The 16,313-nt window shown below is 46.9% G+C and overlaps 1 protein-coding gene and 1 non-coding gene across 3 annotated transcripts in view; one reads left to right on the top strand and one right to left on the bottom strand.

The window, feature by feature from the left end:
• Nucleotides 1-7,102: 7,102 nt before the first annotated feature.
• LOC123785014 (U4 spliceosomal RNA) lies at nt 7,103-7,236 on the bottom strand. Its single transcript, XR_006777584.2, has one exon. It is a non-coding gene; the product is annotated as a U4 spliceosomal RNA (small nuclear RNA).
• Nucleotides 7,237-8,597: 1,361 nt separating this feature from the next.
• Nucleotides 8,598-16,313, top strand: part of CEACAM20 (CEA cell adhesion molecule 20) — a 75,942-nt gene continuing 68,226 nt past the window's right edge. For both annotated transcript variants that reach the window (XM_087870884.1, XM_087870877.1), the window contains exon 1: nt 8,598-8,982. The gene's annotated coding sequence lies outside the window, so the exon portion shown is untranslated. The remainder of the gene's footprint in view (nt 8,983-16,313) is intronic.

Below are 16,313 nucleotides of genomic sequence, written 5' to 3'. Positions count from 1 at the left end.
TGCTATTGGTATCCAGAATATGATGGAGGCACGTTCAGAAGCCCCTTCTCAGGGCCTTGCTCATACAATATTCTGAATTTTGGACTCTGGGAGAATAAGCCCCAAAAGCTTCTTTCTCTCATCCTTTGGATCCATCCTTTCCTCCTCAATAATTGTATTGCTGAAACTAAGTGAACACCCACCATATGCCGGGCACGGCACTTGACCTTTAGGGATTGTTGTTTAATTGAATCCTCATAGCAACCCTGCGGGCTCAGAATGATCATCCTCGTTTCCCAGTGGCGCATGGAGATTAAGTAATTCACCTAACCTCACACAGCTACTCACAATGGCTTCTGTCTGTTCTTGGAGGGAGTCACCCCAGGGCCTTAGTCCCTGCTGCTCCCTTTTCTTAGCACCTCACACAAATCATCTCACGGCTGATTGCGTCTCATTGTTCCAGTGTCAAATCAAATAGCAACTCTTCCAAAGAGCCTTCCCTAATGCCTGCGACAGGGGAGGTCCCAGCTTCTTGCTAGCAAGACACACTGTTTTCTTTTCTTTCTTTCTTTCTTTTTTTTTTAAGATTTATTTATTTATTTATTTGACAGAGAGAGAGACAGCCAGCAAGAGAGGGAACACAAGCAGGGGGAGTGGGAGAGGAAGAAGCAGGCTCCCAGCGGAGGAGCCCGACGTGGGGCTTGATCCCACAACGCCGGGATCACGCCCTGAGCCGAAGGCAGATGCCCAACGACTGCGCCACCCAGGCGCCCCTCTTTTCTTTCCAATATTTACTACTATCTGAAATTATTCATTTCTTTGTCCATTTGTTTATTATGTCTCCGCTGTCCTACACCCACCTCTCTAGAACGTCAGGAGGGTAGGGGTTTTGTCCAGATTTTGTCTGGCTGTGTCCAAAGTGTCTAGAACAGTGCCAGGCATATCAAGGGTGCTCAGTAATTTTTTTTTTTTTTATAGTGGATGAACAAGGAGTAAGTGAGTGAGTGTCATGGGAATGTTGGAATTTGAACTCCTATCTGACTCAGCAGCTCATGCCTTTCCCTCCCAAAGAGGTCCAGGTTCTACCCTGGGGCAAAGTTTCACCCACAAGTCTTTGAAAATAGTCATTATCAAGTGACTTGGTGATATCTTTATTAGCATTACCCACACTGCCTTTTTAAATGATTTTTGTGAAGGCCTGCTGGGGCGATTAACCAAGCCAGGGGATTATCAATGGGTGGTAAGCAAATATTTACAACAGGATCAATAACCGTCTGAGGATGAAGAGTCTGGGGTTTTAGCTTGTCCAGCTTTCAAGCTCTTTTACTGGGATAAGAGCATCTGGAGTTTGCATTGAGAAACCAGCCTTCTCACAGTTCCAGGGAGAGGAGGCCCAGGCCTGGCCAATTAGAGCACTTCATCTTCCAACCACAGTGATTGGGGGAGGGTTGGGCACACGACCCAAGCCTAACCAATAAGAGCATTTCAACCCGGTGCCTCAGTGATAGCTGCACACACCAGCCAACACAGGCCCAGGAAAAGCAAACAGAAGACTTCTATTGGAACTCTGGGGAATAAAGCATTTTCTTTCTGTCTGGCTCACAAAGCCGAGGGAACTTAGTGTGGAGCAGCTGGGGGCCCTCTTTCTACCATGAGTAGAAAAGCTGCCTAGAATGAGGCTAACACGTAAGAAAGCAAGCCAGTAGATGGACAGATTTCTGATGACATCACTTAAACACCTAGATCCAGCTGTGCCTGAAGCCAGTTTTGTGTCATCTGAGTCTATATATTCCCATTGATCTTCCCGGAAGTTTGACTTGCGATTCAGTTACTTGCTTCCCAAAGAACTCTGATGGAAACGGAAGGTGAAAAACAGAGTTTTCTGCGAGCACGTGATTCAGGATCTAGTGGAGACTGAGGCTGGATAAGGGATGCCTTGGGGGAGGAGGAGGATTCAGCAGGTCTGTGTTCCCCAAACCTCAGCCTTCCTCATACCACATCATAATTCCTTCTATGTGCGCACTCCACTTGCACTTTTATTTATTTACTCAATATTTTGCTTAAAAATGACTCATCTAAAAGAAGTTCTACTCAGTTTTTAAACAATAACACCCATAAAATACATCCTAATAGGCTACTTGCATCAATGCAGATGATAGCAAAAATGTAACGATGAAAATGGAACGTATCTGTCCACATAACTGCAAACAATTGTGGTGCGTCATCAAAAGAACATGCGCCCTAATCCGTTGCACCACAATGTGAAGACACTTGCTGCTGAACTGCACCTTAAAAATGGTGCAGTGGGAGGGCGCCTGGGTGGCTCTGTCGTTAAGCGTCTGCCTTCGGCTCAGGGCATGATCCCAGGGTCCTGGGATCGAGGCCCACATCAGGCTCCCTGCTCCGCTGGGAGCCTGCTTCTTCCTCTCCCACTCCCCCTGCCTGTGTTCTGTCTCTCGCTGGCTGTCTATCTCTGTGTCAAATAAATAAATAAATAAATCTTTAAAAAATGGTTAAGATGGTAAATTTTGTGTCTTGAGCTTTTTAAAAAAAAAGCCATTAAAATTTTCAAAAATTATTTAAAGAAAGAGAGAGAGAGAGGGAGAAAGAGAAGACGACAAGGAGCAATCAGTACGTAGCTTGCCTTTATGGCCCAATCAAGGTAGGATGGAGTTGAAATCAACCCTTGCTGATACTCCAAGAAATAGCTAAGTTACATTTGCAGAAATCATAACAAACCATCATCAAGTCCGTACGTAACTTGGGGAAAGGATTAACTAAGTAGGAAAACAATGCAAATGGCAGATATAACATCTAATGAGTCACTTCTCTTTCACTAGAGTCAGATAACTTAGCCAACGGAGCAAGTTTAACCTGGCTAGTGATGTTATGTGGATATTATGTAGGCCCTGAAATGATATAAGAAGAACACTTCAAGAAGAAAAGGAAGAAGCAGAAGAAGAAGCAGAAGAAGAAGCAGAAGCAGAAGCAGAAGCAGAAGCAGAAGAAGAAGAAGAAGAAGAAGAAGAAGAGGAGGAGGAAGAGGAAGAAGGGGAAGAAGGGGAAGAAGAAGGGGAAGAAGAGGAGGAGGAAAAGGAGAAGAGGAGAAGCAGGATAAGGAGGAGGAGGAGGGGAGGGGTGGGAGAGGGAGGAGAGCTACTTCATCTCCATGATATCCCCCCCAAACCCAGAATCGCAGTCTAAGTATGAGAAAAACTTAGCCAAGCCTAAATTGAGGGACATTCTACAAAATACCCTGTGTTCCTTAAAATGACCATGGCCATGAAAAAACAAGGTAGGACTGAGAAATTGTCACAAGGAGACTCAGGAGACATGAAAACTAAATGCAATGTGGGATCCTGGATTGGATCCTGGAACAGAAGGACATTAATGGAAAAATTCGTGAAATTCAAATAATGTCTATAGAGTTAAAAAAAAAAAAAGAACACGAGTTCCACTTGGAGGACAGAGTCATGACAATTGCTAGCATTTACAAAAGAACATGAGTCCTGCTTGGAGGAGAGAGTCATGACAATGACAATGACAAACGCTAGCATTTACAGACAACTTGACTCTGAGTGGGGCGCAGCACTGTAGGGCAGGGGTTGCCATTCTCCTCTTACGGAGGAGGAGAATGAAGCACAGAGAGGGTAGCCAGCTTATGAGAGGCCACGCAGCTGGTACATGACTGGGCAAACCCAGGTGCTGGTTTCCAGAATCTGTGATCTTAAGCATTACACACACCAATCTTTTAGTCACATGGGGCTCCTAACATCCATAGTGTTAGATACTGTTTCTACTTCTTCACAGGAAGAAAAAGGGATACAATGAGTGTGGTTCGATACATTGTCCAAGGCCAAACGCTCCTAAGGCACACTTACTCCAAGCCAGCCTCACTTCCTGCTGTCCTGGGATGAGGCACAGGTCAGGTCCTGTTTTCTTGGCTCCTTTAGCCCTTGCAACATCATCATTCATGTCTCCTGGTACGCATGCGCAAGGGCTTGGTGTGTTGGAGGGGAGCAGTAAAGCATCATTTCACTAATAACAGGATAAGTAGCCAGTGCTGGGGGGCTCTGGACAAAGCTGAATTGTAAAAGGCAGCCGGAAGGCCAAAAGGACCCCCTGTCCCGCCAGGGGCTAGGTTTCGATAGGGTGAGGTCTTATCCCATATGTTTCATGTCTCCATGGAAAGACTGGTCAGGGGCAACCCCAGATCCTTGCAGGGGTTTGGAAATATCTGCTTTCGTTTTGGTTGTCACCCTGCCTGAGGACAGAACAGTACTGATGTTTACTGGGCTAAATGTCCTCACAATAATAGGGGGACTGTCCTCTGCGACATAGACTCGTCTCACCTAAAATGCCAATAGTGCCCCAGTTAGAAACCTGGAGTTGGAATAAGGCTACAGCTTTTGTCCCACTTCCTTGTTATGAGATTGATGAGTCTGGGAGAGGAAACAGCTTGTGTGGCTCAGAGATGCCCTCCCTCCATTTTTGGATTTGCCTGTCTCTAGAAATAGTCCATTTTAGTCTGCCACTTCCTGCCATGTGATAAAGGGCCTACCACAAGTAAGATTATATGGAAGAGAAACTAGTGGGGCCCTCACCCCTGATCTATGAGCCCCCTCTTTCACAGTTAAAGAAATTCTCGCTGGGCACATGGTTGCCTGGAATAAATTTCCCAGCTTCCCTTGCAGCAAGCGTGGCCCGGAGGCCAGGTTCTGGTCCATGAGATGTGAGCAGAAGTGCAGTTTTGGGGTCATGCCCTTAAAGCCTGGGCCCTTCCTTTCTTGTTTTCCCTTTCTTCGGGCTACGGTGGGGACACGGTGGTGTGGCATCCTGGACCATGAGGACAAGCACAGCACCACAGGGATGGCCAAGAACAGGATGGAAGAGCCCAGGCTCCTGACACCGTCACAGAGCAGAGCTGTACACCAGCTTGCACTGTTACAGCAGAGAGAAATACATTTACATGTATTTATATGTAATTAAAGCTATTCTTATTTTGAATCTGTTACACAGAGCCAAATTTATATCCTAAATTAAGGTGCTCAATTTAAGGGAGCAGAAAAAAGGGGGAGGTGATGGCAAACCCATTGGGCCCCACAGCTCCATCATGTTTCCTGATAATTCTTTATTGTTCAGGTAATAAAGCCAACATGTTGTCTTCTCTTTTTTACTTCTGCATCTCTCTCTCTATATATCGGTTCTGCCTTTAGGTCAGGATGAAGGGTGATATTCATTGAGCTCTTAAGTCTCCACCCAGTTGCTGGTAGAAAAGTCAGTACAAAGAAACTAGAGATTATCTGGAGATTTTTCCGCAAAGCAGGCCCTACTTATGCAAGGGAAAGACCAGATATGGGTTTCCCCCTGATTGTAGGAAGCCGAAGAGAAAATGTCCCAGGGGTTTTAGATTGTGGATTTGTTTGCTCAAGCCTTCTTTCTCCCGTGCCTTTCCGTGCTACAGAGGCCGGGAAGCTAAAGCCACACTTCCTCACTCCCCGTGAAGCCAGGGTTCTGCCAATGTGACATATCTCATGAGATTTGGAAAAGGGAAGTGAAATGGGAGTCGCACTGATGATGCTTCTGCCACCGATTCTGACAAGCACCGCCAGTGACTGGCTTTGTGCATTTTGAGAGGCTCTTTTCTGTGTGAATCTAGAAAACGTGGCGTGGTTCTGGAGCCAACAACGCCAGGAGCAGCAGCTTTTCGATTCCCCACTTTTCTATGATGGTGGCGGTAGCAGCTCCCCCAGTAGGTCAGTTCTGCAACTTCAGATCTTCAGCCTGGGCGGCCTGAGGGAATCGGCTTCCTTTTCCTTCCCATCAGAATGCACCCACCCAGCTAGCTCTCTTTCCCTAGGCTGGGTCTGTCCCCTTGAGCCTCTCAGAATTGGAAGCAATCCAGTTCCTAAGTCAAATCAGATGCACAAGCATGTCGCAGCACCAGACCTACTCTCTCAACATTTAGAAAATACAGGTGCGCCAGCATTTCCCATGTGAAAGCAATTTTCTTGCGCTGCTGTTTCAGCCACAGCCCATAGATGAATAGGAGAAAAACACAAATTTAAGTGACGCGACACTATTTGTTTGAATAAGAAGGTCTGGCAGAATTATGATGTTCCTTTTAGCTCCACGAGGTTGGGAGGAGAGAGAAAAGACAATGAAAACTCCCAAGTCCTTGTACTTTTCAGGAAAAGGGAGTGTCGATGTACATATTATTAGCAAGGGCAACAGATTATTAGTTAAGACAAGCAATCCAGATTTTAGAGGTGTTACGGACTGAAGTTTGGTTCCTCCCCATTCATATGTTGAAGTCCTAAATTTCAATGTGACTGTATTGAAGACAGGACCTTTAAAGAGGTAATTAACTTTTTTTTCTAAAGACTTTATTTATTTAGAGAGAGCATATGCATGCACACACGAGTGGTGGGGAGGAGCAGAGGGAGAGGGAGAGAGAATCTCCAGCAGACTCCATGCTGAGCACAGGGCCCAGCATGAGGCTTGATCTCATGAACCTGCGATTACAACCTGAGCTGAAATCAAGAGTCAGATGCTTATTTGATTGAGCCAGCCAGGCTCAATTACCCAGAGGTAATTAACTTTAAATGAGGTCATAAGGGTGGAGGCCTAATCCAACAGGACTTCCATAAGAAGACTAAAAGACACCAGGGATATGTGCACACAGGGCAAAGGCCATCCGAGGACACAGAAGGATGTTGCCCATCTGTAGGCCAAAGACAGGCCTCAGAAGAAACAAACTCTGCCAGCACGGATCTTGAACTTTCCAACTCCAGAACCACGAGAAAAAGATTCCTGATGTTTAAGCCACTGGTCTACTCAGTAATATTTTGTTATGGCAGGTCTAGCAAACTAATGTAGGAGTTTGAAGGTGGCTGTCAGAGGATGCAGCAACATCAATCGTTGAAGTCTGGGTGTCTTATAAGACTTCTTTGTTGGGAATACATTTACAAGGACGGTCTCATGAGTCAGAGTCTGCTTTTCTGAAGCTGCAGAAGAGGACAGAACATATTCTCTTTCTTACCTTGCTGAGGTTTTTGTTACCAGCAGTTAGAACAGCCTGGAGTTCCAGTCAACATCTTGAGCACTATGAGTATAAAGAAGCAGCTGTAACATGGTAAAAACTTTCACAATGCACAGGAAATGCAAATTCTAGGATTATTGGGGAAAGTTTTCAATTGGCAGTAATCACGCCTCAGATAAACATCATTGGCTCTGACAGTGCCACTGTGCAAAGCTTATGAATAATAGGATTATTAACAGGTAAACACAAGGCATGCAACACTTTTCACCCACCAAGATAAAGAAACAAAGTAGGAGAGAAAAATAAAAACTTTGGTTTGAGTTGTTCCAGGCTGGCTTTGAACCTGGGCCATCTTTCAGACTTAATAACCAGTCACTTTATATCCCATTTGGAGGTTAATGGTGACATTTCGCTAGCCCGCATTTTGGAAAATATCTACATTTGGATAATGGCCTTGCCTCTCAGAGTTACATTTGAAAAACTCTTGTGTTCTTGCAAAGCTGAGGAGTCTACAATGGTGAGGACTCCAGTCTTCAAGTCTACTGCGGGGTGGGGGGTGGGGTTGGGCTTCTTCCCCTTAATATCCATCTGGTATTTTAAAACATTTTAATGGACATTCTAGCTCTCCACCTGTGTCCCTTCTCCTCACTCCATCCCACGCTTAACTGAGCCTGGGGTATGATCAGATGAGCAAACCAGGCTTCAAAATATGTTTGGATGGGGGCGCCTGGGTGGCACAGCGGTTAAGCGTCTGCCTTAGGCTCAAGGCGTGATCCCGGCGTTATGGGATCCAGCCCCCACATCAGGCTCTTCTGCTATGAGCCTGCTTCTTCCTCTCCCACTCCCCCTGCTGTGTTCCCTATCTCGCTGGCTGTCTCCCTCTCTGTCAAATAAATAAATAAAATCTTTAAAAAAAAAATGTTTGGATGGGGGCGCCTGGGTGGCTCAGTCATTAAGCGTCTGCCTTCCGCTCAGGGCGTGATCCCACCGTCCTAGGATCGAGCCCCACATCCGGCTCCCTGCTCCGCTGGGAGCCTGCTTCTTCCTCTTCCCCCTCCCCCTGTTTTTGTTCCCTCTCTCGCTGGCTGTCTCTGTCAAATAAATGAATAAAATCTTTAACAAACAAAAACAAAACAAAAACAAAAACATGTTTGGATGCTTCTGGCTGCATAAAATGGGTGTCTTAACTCAAAATGGTTTGAAACTCTGACATGTACTAGCCTGTGTAGCAGGGATTCCTATGATGGGGCAGTTCCTGGGCTGGTCAACACCGTGGCTCAGTGATAACTCCGAAATCCCAGGTTCTGCATCTTGCTTCCCGGCTCTCAGCATTTTGCGCCCGGAGGCCGACTCCCTACACAGGCCAAGATAACCACCACGTGCTAACAACGGAGGCTTCAGGCAGAAAAAGGGAAGCTCCCTTCAAGATCCAATAAAATCTTTCCCATCATCCCCCATCAGACTTCCTCTCACTCGACATTGGCCAGAGCAAGGTCACATGACTGTTCCTGGGACCGGGAGCATCTGATTGGCTCAGCCTTTGGCCAATCAGGATTTGTCCTTTCCCAGCGGGCTGCCGTCTGGAAGCCATGGCCCAGAGAAGGAGGGAAGAGGCTTTCGCTCCGCGCTGGGTCTCCTCCCGCGACGAAGGCAGGGAGGAGGGGGTGCTGCCGAGGCTCCCCAGCAGCCTCCGCCAGCCTCCCAGCTCTGCCGCATGCGAGGCGGCTCCCGGACCTCCAAGCCCCAGTTCACAGCCTCCCTTCCCGCGGCCCAGCCTCAGGCTCTTCTGTCTGCATTCCTTGACCCCTAAATGCAGCCCCATGGAGAGGTCTGGCTGGCTGGGGACTGGCGCCTCCTGCCAACAGCCACGGGAATGAGCCATTCTGAAAGTGGGTCTTCTACCCCAGACACGCCATCATCCTGCCTGAAAACTCGAGAGGCTGTGAGCCAGCACTGCCCAGGTAAGTGGCCCGCAAGTTCCTGACACACGGAAACTGTGTGCCATGATAACTTTTTAAACCGTGAATATTCAGAGTAATCTGTTGCACAGTAGATACACCCGTACCCAAGGGCACCAGGCAGATTCAGTGAGGTAATATGGACGCATATGTGCTTGGTGTATGGACACACTCATTTTCAATGCTACCCATTACTATTTTAATTTTTACCGTGGTTTATCAAACTCCCCCCTTCCCCCCGCCCCGCGAAGGTTTAAAATCAATCTTGTATGTGTACGCTTAGGCTTAACTGAGAGCCGTGTGTCGTCAGCCTTTGGGAAATGGGAAGCAACACTGAACAATGGAAATATGTGAGCCGTATGTGTTTTAAAATTGTCTAGTGGGCGCCCTGGGTGGCTCAGTTGGTTAAGCGTGTGCCTTCGCTCACGTCATGATCTCAGGGTCCTGGGATCCAGCCCTGTGTTGGGCTCCCTGCTCAGCAGGGAGCCTGCTTCTCCCTCTGCCGCTCCCCATACTTGTGCTCTTCTCGGGCGCTGTCAAATAAATAAAATCTTACAAAAAAATAATAAAATTGTCTAGTAGTTACATTAAAAAGCAAAAAGACAGGAAAATTATTTTCACCTGTTTGGCACTCCCTCTATAAAGTCAATTTCAGGTGGTCATCATTTTGGTTGATTTGGATTAGTAATTGTATTGAAGCTAAATGTAATATAGAGTTGTGAATCCTTGAAAATTATATCTTGAAACGTGAGTATTAGGAGCCATTAACGTAAGAAAAACTAGATGAGACTATAATATTCTTATATATGTGGAGAGTCACTGTTTTAGTGTTTCTTACCAAAAATGGATTGTCTTGACACACTGTTTTCAAGTTTTCATTTAAATTCCCATTAGTTAACATAGTGTAAAATTAGTTTCAGGTGTACAATGTAGTGATGCAACACGTCCATGCAACACCTGGTGCTCATCACAATGAGTGCACTCCTTAATCCCCATCTCCTATTTGACCCATCCCCCCACCCACCTCCCCATCAGTTTGTTCTGTAAAGAGTCTGTTTCTTGTTTTGCCTCTTTATTTCCCTATGCTAGTGTTTTCTTTCTTAAATTCCACATATGATTGAAATAATACAGTATTTGTCTTTCTCTGACTGACATATGTTGCTTAGCATAACTCTCCAGCTCTAGCCACATCGTTGCAAATGGCCAGATTTCATTCTTTTTAAAGGCTGACTTATACTCCATTGCGTATATTTGACACATCTCCCCCTCCCTTTTCTAGGGTTAGGGTCAGAATGAGGGTGAGGGTATGTACCTGGTATCCTGCAGTTCACAGACGTCTACAGAAAGTTAAGGTTAGGAGTGAGGGGTTTGGGGTAAGAGGTATGGTTAGGGTATTTGCCTGGCATCCTGCAGTTTGAGACCTCTCCAGTGAACAAATCCTCAGACTTCTGCTGGAGTGAGTGTATAGGCATGGCTGCTATCTACCCAGCTGAAGCAAGGAAGGGATTTGGGGCTCTAAATACTTTTTTTTTTTTTTTAAGGTTTTAATTTATTTTAGAATAAGTGTGTGTGTGGGGGGGAGGTGTTGCGGGAAGAAGGGCAGAAGAAGAGGAGCAGACCCCACGTTGAGCACGGGGCCTGACTCAGCTGGATCACACAACCCTGAGACCATGACCTGAGCTGAAAACAAGAGTTGGTCGCTTAACCAACTGAGTCACCCAGGTGCCCCTCTAAATACTTTTTAAATAAGTATTCAGTTGGTTCTTTTTATCTCTCACACCATTTTCAGGAATATTTACAGTTCTTAAATATTTGGAATCTTCTTCAGAATAACTAGCTTCTTCTCTCGCTTTTAAAAAAATTGTGTGTTGAGGAACCCATTTTCTCAGATCTAGGGTGAGGGTGAGTGTATGTGCTTCATACACTGCAATTCGAAGACCTCTCCAGAGGGTTAGGGGTAGGGTTAGGGTTACAGGTAGGGTATGTGACACACTGTTTTTAGTAAAAATGTGTGGTACTCATAGAAATTCATACTCAGAGATTTCTATCCTATGAATCAATGCCAGAAAACGACAACTATGTTCCTTAAATTATTTTCTTTTGTCCAGAGGAAAACAGTGACATCTTTCGTCTGGTATTTGAAGTCCTTTGTATCCTGACCTCTGCTGACCTTTCCATTCTGACTTCTGCCAGGGTTTATGGAGGCGTCTACTCTGTATGTGGCTGCAGCCACAATACCCTAATTACTGAGCAGGCAAAAAACCCTCAACTTCCTCTACTGTCCCTTTGATAACGATCTACCACCTGCCCCTCCCCCAAAGCACTGCACTCCCACTGCTTTTTGTGGCACTCATCACGTTTAGTTGAGGGAACGCCTCCACAGCTGCTCTGAGCTACCCAGAGTAAGGATGCTGCTGTGTTCTCTGCATCCCAAGTTCCCCACGCAAGGGCCCACAGGAAGCACTGAGCACATACTTTTTTGATTGGTGTGGCAGGTGCATTATATGTCAGAGAGAGAACTCTCTGCTCCTCTGTATCAGAATCCTCAGCAGAAGCTTGGTGAGCCTGCAGGTAGCTGGGCTCCATGCCAGCCCCACTCAATCAGTATTCTGCAGAGGTGGGTCTAGGTTTGTGCCCCTGGGGGCAGAAGCTCCACAGATGATTCTAATGTGGGAACAGCTGAGTTCGTAAACAGGTCACAGTAGACTTGAACTACCAGGGAAAGTTGGTAGAGGAGGGCCATGTGCCACACTTTGAAGTTTGGGCAAAGATGGAGCAGATCAAATTAAAAAAAAAAATCAACTTTATTGAAGTACAATTTACATCCATTAAAATGCACCCATTCTAAGTACAAATTATGGTCTATTTTGACCCATGTATCCACCACCATAGTCAAGATACAGAACATTTTCGTGACCCCAAAGGATACCTTCGTGCCTCTTTGCAGTTAATTCCCCCACCCCAGGCAGGCACTAATGTGCCTTTTAGAAAGATTAGATTTGCCTCCCTAAGGATTTATTAGCTGAATTACCTGAATGCACCTTCCGTACATTTTGAGCACTCCTTTCACTCAGCATAATGTTTCTGAAATTCAACCACGTGCCTTCCAAAAGGCGGCTAGTTCTTCTAGCCACGTGCCTGTCTGCTGGTTTAGGGACACCACAAGAAGGGTGCAGCCATGCCTTTGCCCCTGCTCTTCCCTTTGCCTCGAGCACCCTTGCCCTTTCTCCAGGTGTCCAAAAGATCCCTGATGCTTTCTGCTCTCACCCCCAATTCCTCCTCCCTAGAGAACAAATGTCCCTAGGCCAAGGGACTAGTTAGTTCTGGTAGTTCAGAAGGTGCTGCCTGGGTCAGGGCACCCTCTGTACTCTTCCCAGAGGCTCAGAGAGGCCTCCAGCTCCTCTTCCTATCCCGGCATCTCCAGTCTGTCCTCCACATGCCACCAGATTCTTCTTGTTGCTTGGCTCTGACCTTGTTCTGGCTGTAACAGCGTCAAGCTTTTGTTATTATGCCCCCCATCCTGAGCCACCTTACCAAGCTCTTCTCTGGAAGCTGATACGGGAATACACCTTCTCCATCTAGTTCTCACCACATAACTCTGTGGACCAGGAGGCCACTGTCTTGCGGAACCCCATTGGATGTGCTCTGTGTAAATGGCACCTCATGGTGGTGGAGGTGTATATTGGGCGGGGGGGTCACAGGTGAACGCTCCCTGTGGCTGCCACATGGGAAGACTGGGTTATTGATTAGTGTTGGCTCCTAGCCGGTCAGGAAGGGACTTTGCCCTGGGTGGGACTGGGTTGGTTTCTCTCTGAAGAAGAGAGAAGGCAGGCCTCTTAGCAAGATTAACAAGACAGGAGGGAAGGACCTGGCAGGCTACTGTTGGCCTTGTGCTGATTCCCCGGGCCACCACCTGGCCCAAGTGAGCTACACCCACTGGCCCACTGTTGATGATTTCCTTTTGGTGAAATCGGTTCTCTAAACATCTGTCAGGGAACTTCTCAGTTTAGGGGGCCCGAGGATCTTAAGGCTCATGATGCCCTCCACCTCTGCAGAAGGAGTAAGATTTTGGAAGAGAGTCCCTGATATCCATGCCCCTTTCTTCCTTGGTAATACAGACCTTGCTTTGTAAATGGACACATTGGAACCCAGCAAAAATTACATTGTCTACGTTCCCCTGAACTAACTGTGGCCATGTGACTACATTTTGACCAATAGAAGTAAAAGTATTATATGGGACTTACAGGAATTGCCCTTAAAAAAGTTTTTCTAATCCTTTCTTCCTTTTCACTACTGACTGGAATGTAGATGTGATGGCTGGAGCTCCAGCAGCCATCTTGGGTCACAAGTTATGGACTGAAGATGACAGCAATAATGTGAAAGGAGGCTCGGTCCCCTTGATTATGAAGTTCCACATTAGCCCTGGGCACTCCACCTCCAGACCCCATTTATATAAAAGCAAATTAAACTTCTGTCTTATTTAGGGTATTTGATTTTGGGGTTTTCTGTTATTTACAGCTGAGTCTAGTCATGACAGAACACTCTGTCAGGGAGGAGAAATGCAGGGGGCATCTTGTCAAGGCAGGTTCATGCCTTGTGATTTTTTTTTTTTTTTTTTTTCCCCAAACACAGGGCAGTGAGCCACCTTGAGGTAGTTTAAGGAAACTGAGGGATTTGTTATAAGGGAATTCCAAGATAGAAGTGGGGCTGTGCCTTAGGGACACCCAGAACCAAAGGCTCAAACTGCCTCAGGAATATTTTTTTCTGTCTCCCATTTGCCTCTGTGCCCTGGATTCATTCTTGTCTCTTGCACACTGGCTTTCCCCACAGAGGCCAGAACATGGCTCCTCATAGCCCTCAGGTTCTCTGAGGCTCACAGTTTTGGGCACTTGGAGGGAGATGGATTCCCTCGGGCTCACCTGACTGAATCCCGAGTGAGCACAGGTGCAGTCCTTTGTTTCAGCAGGGCCTGTGGTGTGCTGGAGGGGTCCTGACCCGGGAAGGTTGGAGCTTCCCCGCATCAAGGCCTCTGGAGACACACCCACTGTGAGCTCCCCCAGCCTCCACCCCCCCTTCCCTTTTGCCAGTGTCCCTTGTCCTGATTGTCCCAACTGGAGTAGTCACTCCGCCTTTAAAATCTGGGGCTCCTGGACGAATTGAACAGTGTGAAGAAATGTCGGTAACGTAATAGGCACTGGCGTAAAAGCCTGATAAAACTGTTTATTCCTGAAACCACTGAGCTCAGCAGTGTGTCTGTCTGTCTGGGTTTGAATCCCAGGCTCTTCACTTGCTGGTTGGTGGCTGTGGCCTTGAACGAAGCACCCCTCAGGCTTCCTTCTGTCATTTGAGAGGAGGAGAGCCTATTGTGAGGACTGGATGGGACAGGGCACATGGTGCCGTTGCCACAGGGTAGGTACTTGCCAAATGTCAGTTATCAGGGTTGTTCAGACTCCGCCCCTTCCAGTGGCTCCTGGAACCTGCTCCTACTTGCTTGGTGAGCTCTCAACTATTCCTCTAACGAACAAGCCTTGAGATCAGCCATGGTGGGAGTATGCACACCACGGGGCTTGACAAGAATAACAAATGAGGGCTTTTACTTCTTTCCAGGGAACTACAGTTGACCTACAACACTGGCTTGAAAATACGGGTCCACTTATATGCAAATTTTTTACGGTACATAGTTTACCAGCACACCACTGCCTTCTCTGTGTTTCCCGAATGTTCCTCTCTCAGGCCCACCTCCCTTCCGAGACCCAGAACAATCCATTCACCTGTCTCCTGTAAGGTGCCACGTGCAGACCCACAGGTCCCTGAAGCCCCCATGTGGGAATTCAACTTTGTCACCTCCACTCTGTGCACCTCTGTGCACATGAGACAGGTTCATGGGAGAAAAAAAACCCCAAAGTTTTAAGTATGAGCCCACGGAAGCCCAATATTGAAACTGAGACCTGGTCATTACCAAGGCACACAGTTTTTATATTTTTTTTTAGACAAGGACCATAAATCTGTGAAGAATTGACTGGATAAAGAAAGCTTAACTTCCGGGAGCTTCAAGTACTAAGGAATTCTAAACAGAGTTTGCCCTGGGGTAGTAAATTAATAAAAAGTAACAAGGTTGTTTAAACAGCCTTCTTGGTCCTGAATTTCCTATATCTGGTGATAATAAGGATGTCTCTTTACTTCCTGGTACAGGGAGGGCATCTTTCACATGGGACATTTATTTCCTGCTTTCAGGGGGACAGAGGAGGGTCTGAGTGTCCTTCTTGCACAGGCTGACTCTTAAAATAACTTTAAAATCAATATGCCAGGGGCGCCTGGGTGGCTCAGTTAGTTAAGTGTCTGACTCTTGATTTTGGCCCAGGTCATGATTTCAGGGTCGTGAGATCGAGCCCCTCGTTGTCTGCTTAGGATTCTCTCCCTTCCTCTCCTTCTGCCCCCCACCCAAAGTAAAAATAAATAAAGTCAAGGGACGCCTGGGTGGTTTGGTTGTTTAAGCACCTGACTTCGGCTCAGGTCATGAACCCAGGGTCCTGGGATTCCCTCCCCCAACTTGTGTCCCTTCTCTCTCAAATAAAATCTTTAAAAAAATCAGTACGCCAAAGTGGCACGTTGTAGGGCCACCTGCCCTTGGCCCTTATAGGCTCATCTGCAGCTCTTCTCACACCCCCATCCAGTCTAAGATTCCATTAGCTCTCCCTCCAGAATTTCTCCAGAATCTCCCATTGCTTTCCCTGCTCCCCGCCCCAGGCAACCACTGGTCAGCTTTCTGTCACTATAGGTTAGTTTGCATTTTCCCATCTTTTATGTAAATGGAACCACACAGCCGGAACTCTTTGCTTTTGTCTGACTGCTTTTACTCAGCATAATTACTGTGAGCTTTCTCCACATTGTTGTGTCATCAAGAGCTCCTTCCTTGTTCTGTGTGGTAATCCCTTCTATGAATACCCCACAGTTTATCTGGTCTCCTGTTTGTTTTGTTTTTAAAAGATTTTATTTGAGAGAGTGAGACAGAGCATAGGTGAAGGGGGGAGGGTCAGAGGCAGAAGGAGAAGCAGGCTCCCTGCTGAGCAGGGAGCCCAAAGTGGGACTGGGACTTGATTCCACGACCCTGGGATCATGACCTGAGCGGAAGGCATACACTTAACCGACTGAGCCACCCAGGGGCCCTCTGTTACCCTGCTGATGGACATCTGGGCTGTCCCAGCTTTGAGAAACCAGGAATACCCTGGTCAGAGTGCTGCCACCTGTGGTCTGGGTCATGGCGGTCACATCGCTGTGCTCCTGCTCTGGTCCCCTTACGTCTTTCTCCCACTCATAGCCACGGGGATCCCATT

Source organism: Ursus americanus, chromosome 21 (genome assembly GCF_024610735.1).
Source record: "Ursus americanus isolate L20-20 chromosome 21, mUrsAme1.1.p, whole genome shotgun sequence".
NCBI lineage: Eukaryota > Metazoa > Chordata > Mammalia > Carnivora > Ursidae > Ursus > Ursus americanus.
Note: the sequence above shows the minus strand (reverse complement) of the source record. Positions and strands in the feature narration are given on the sequence as shown.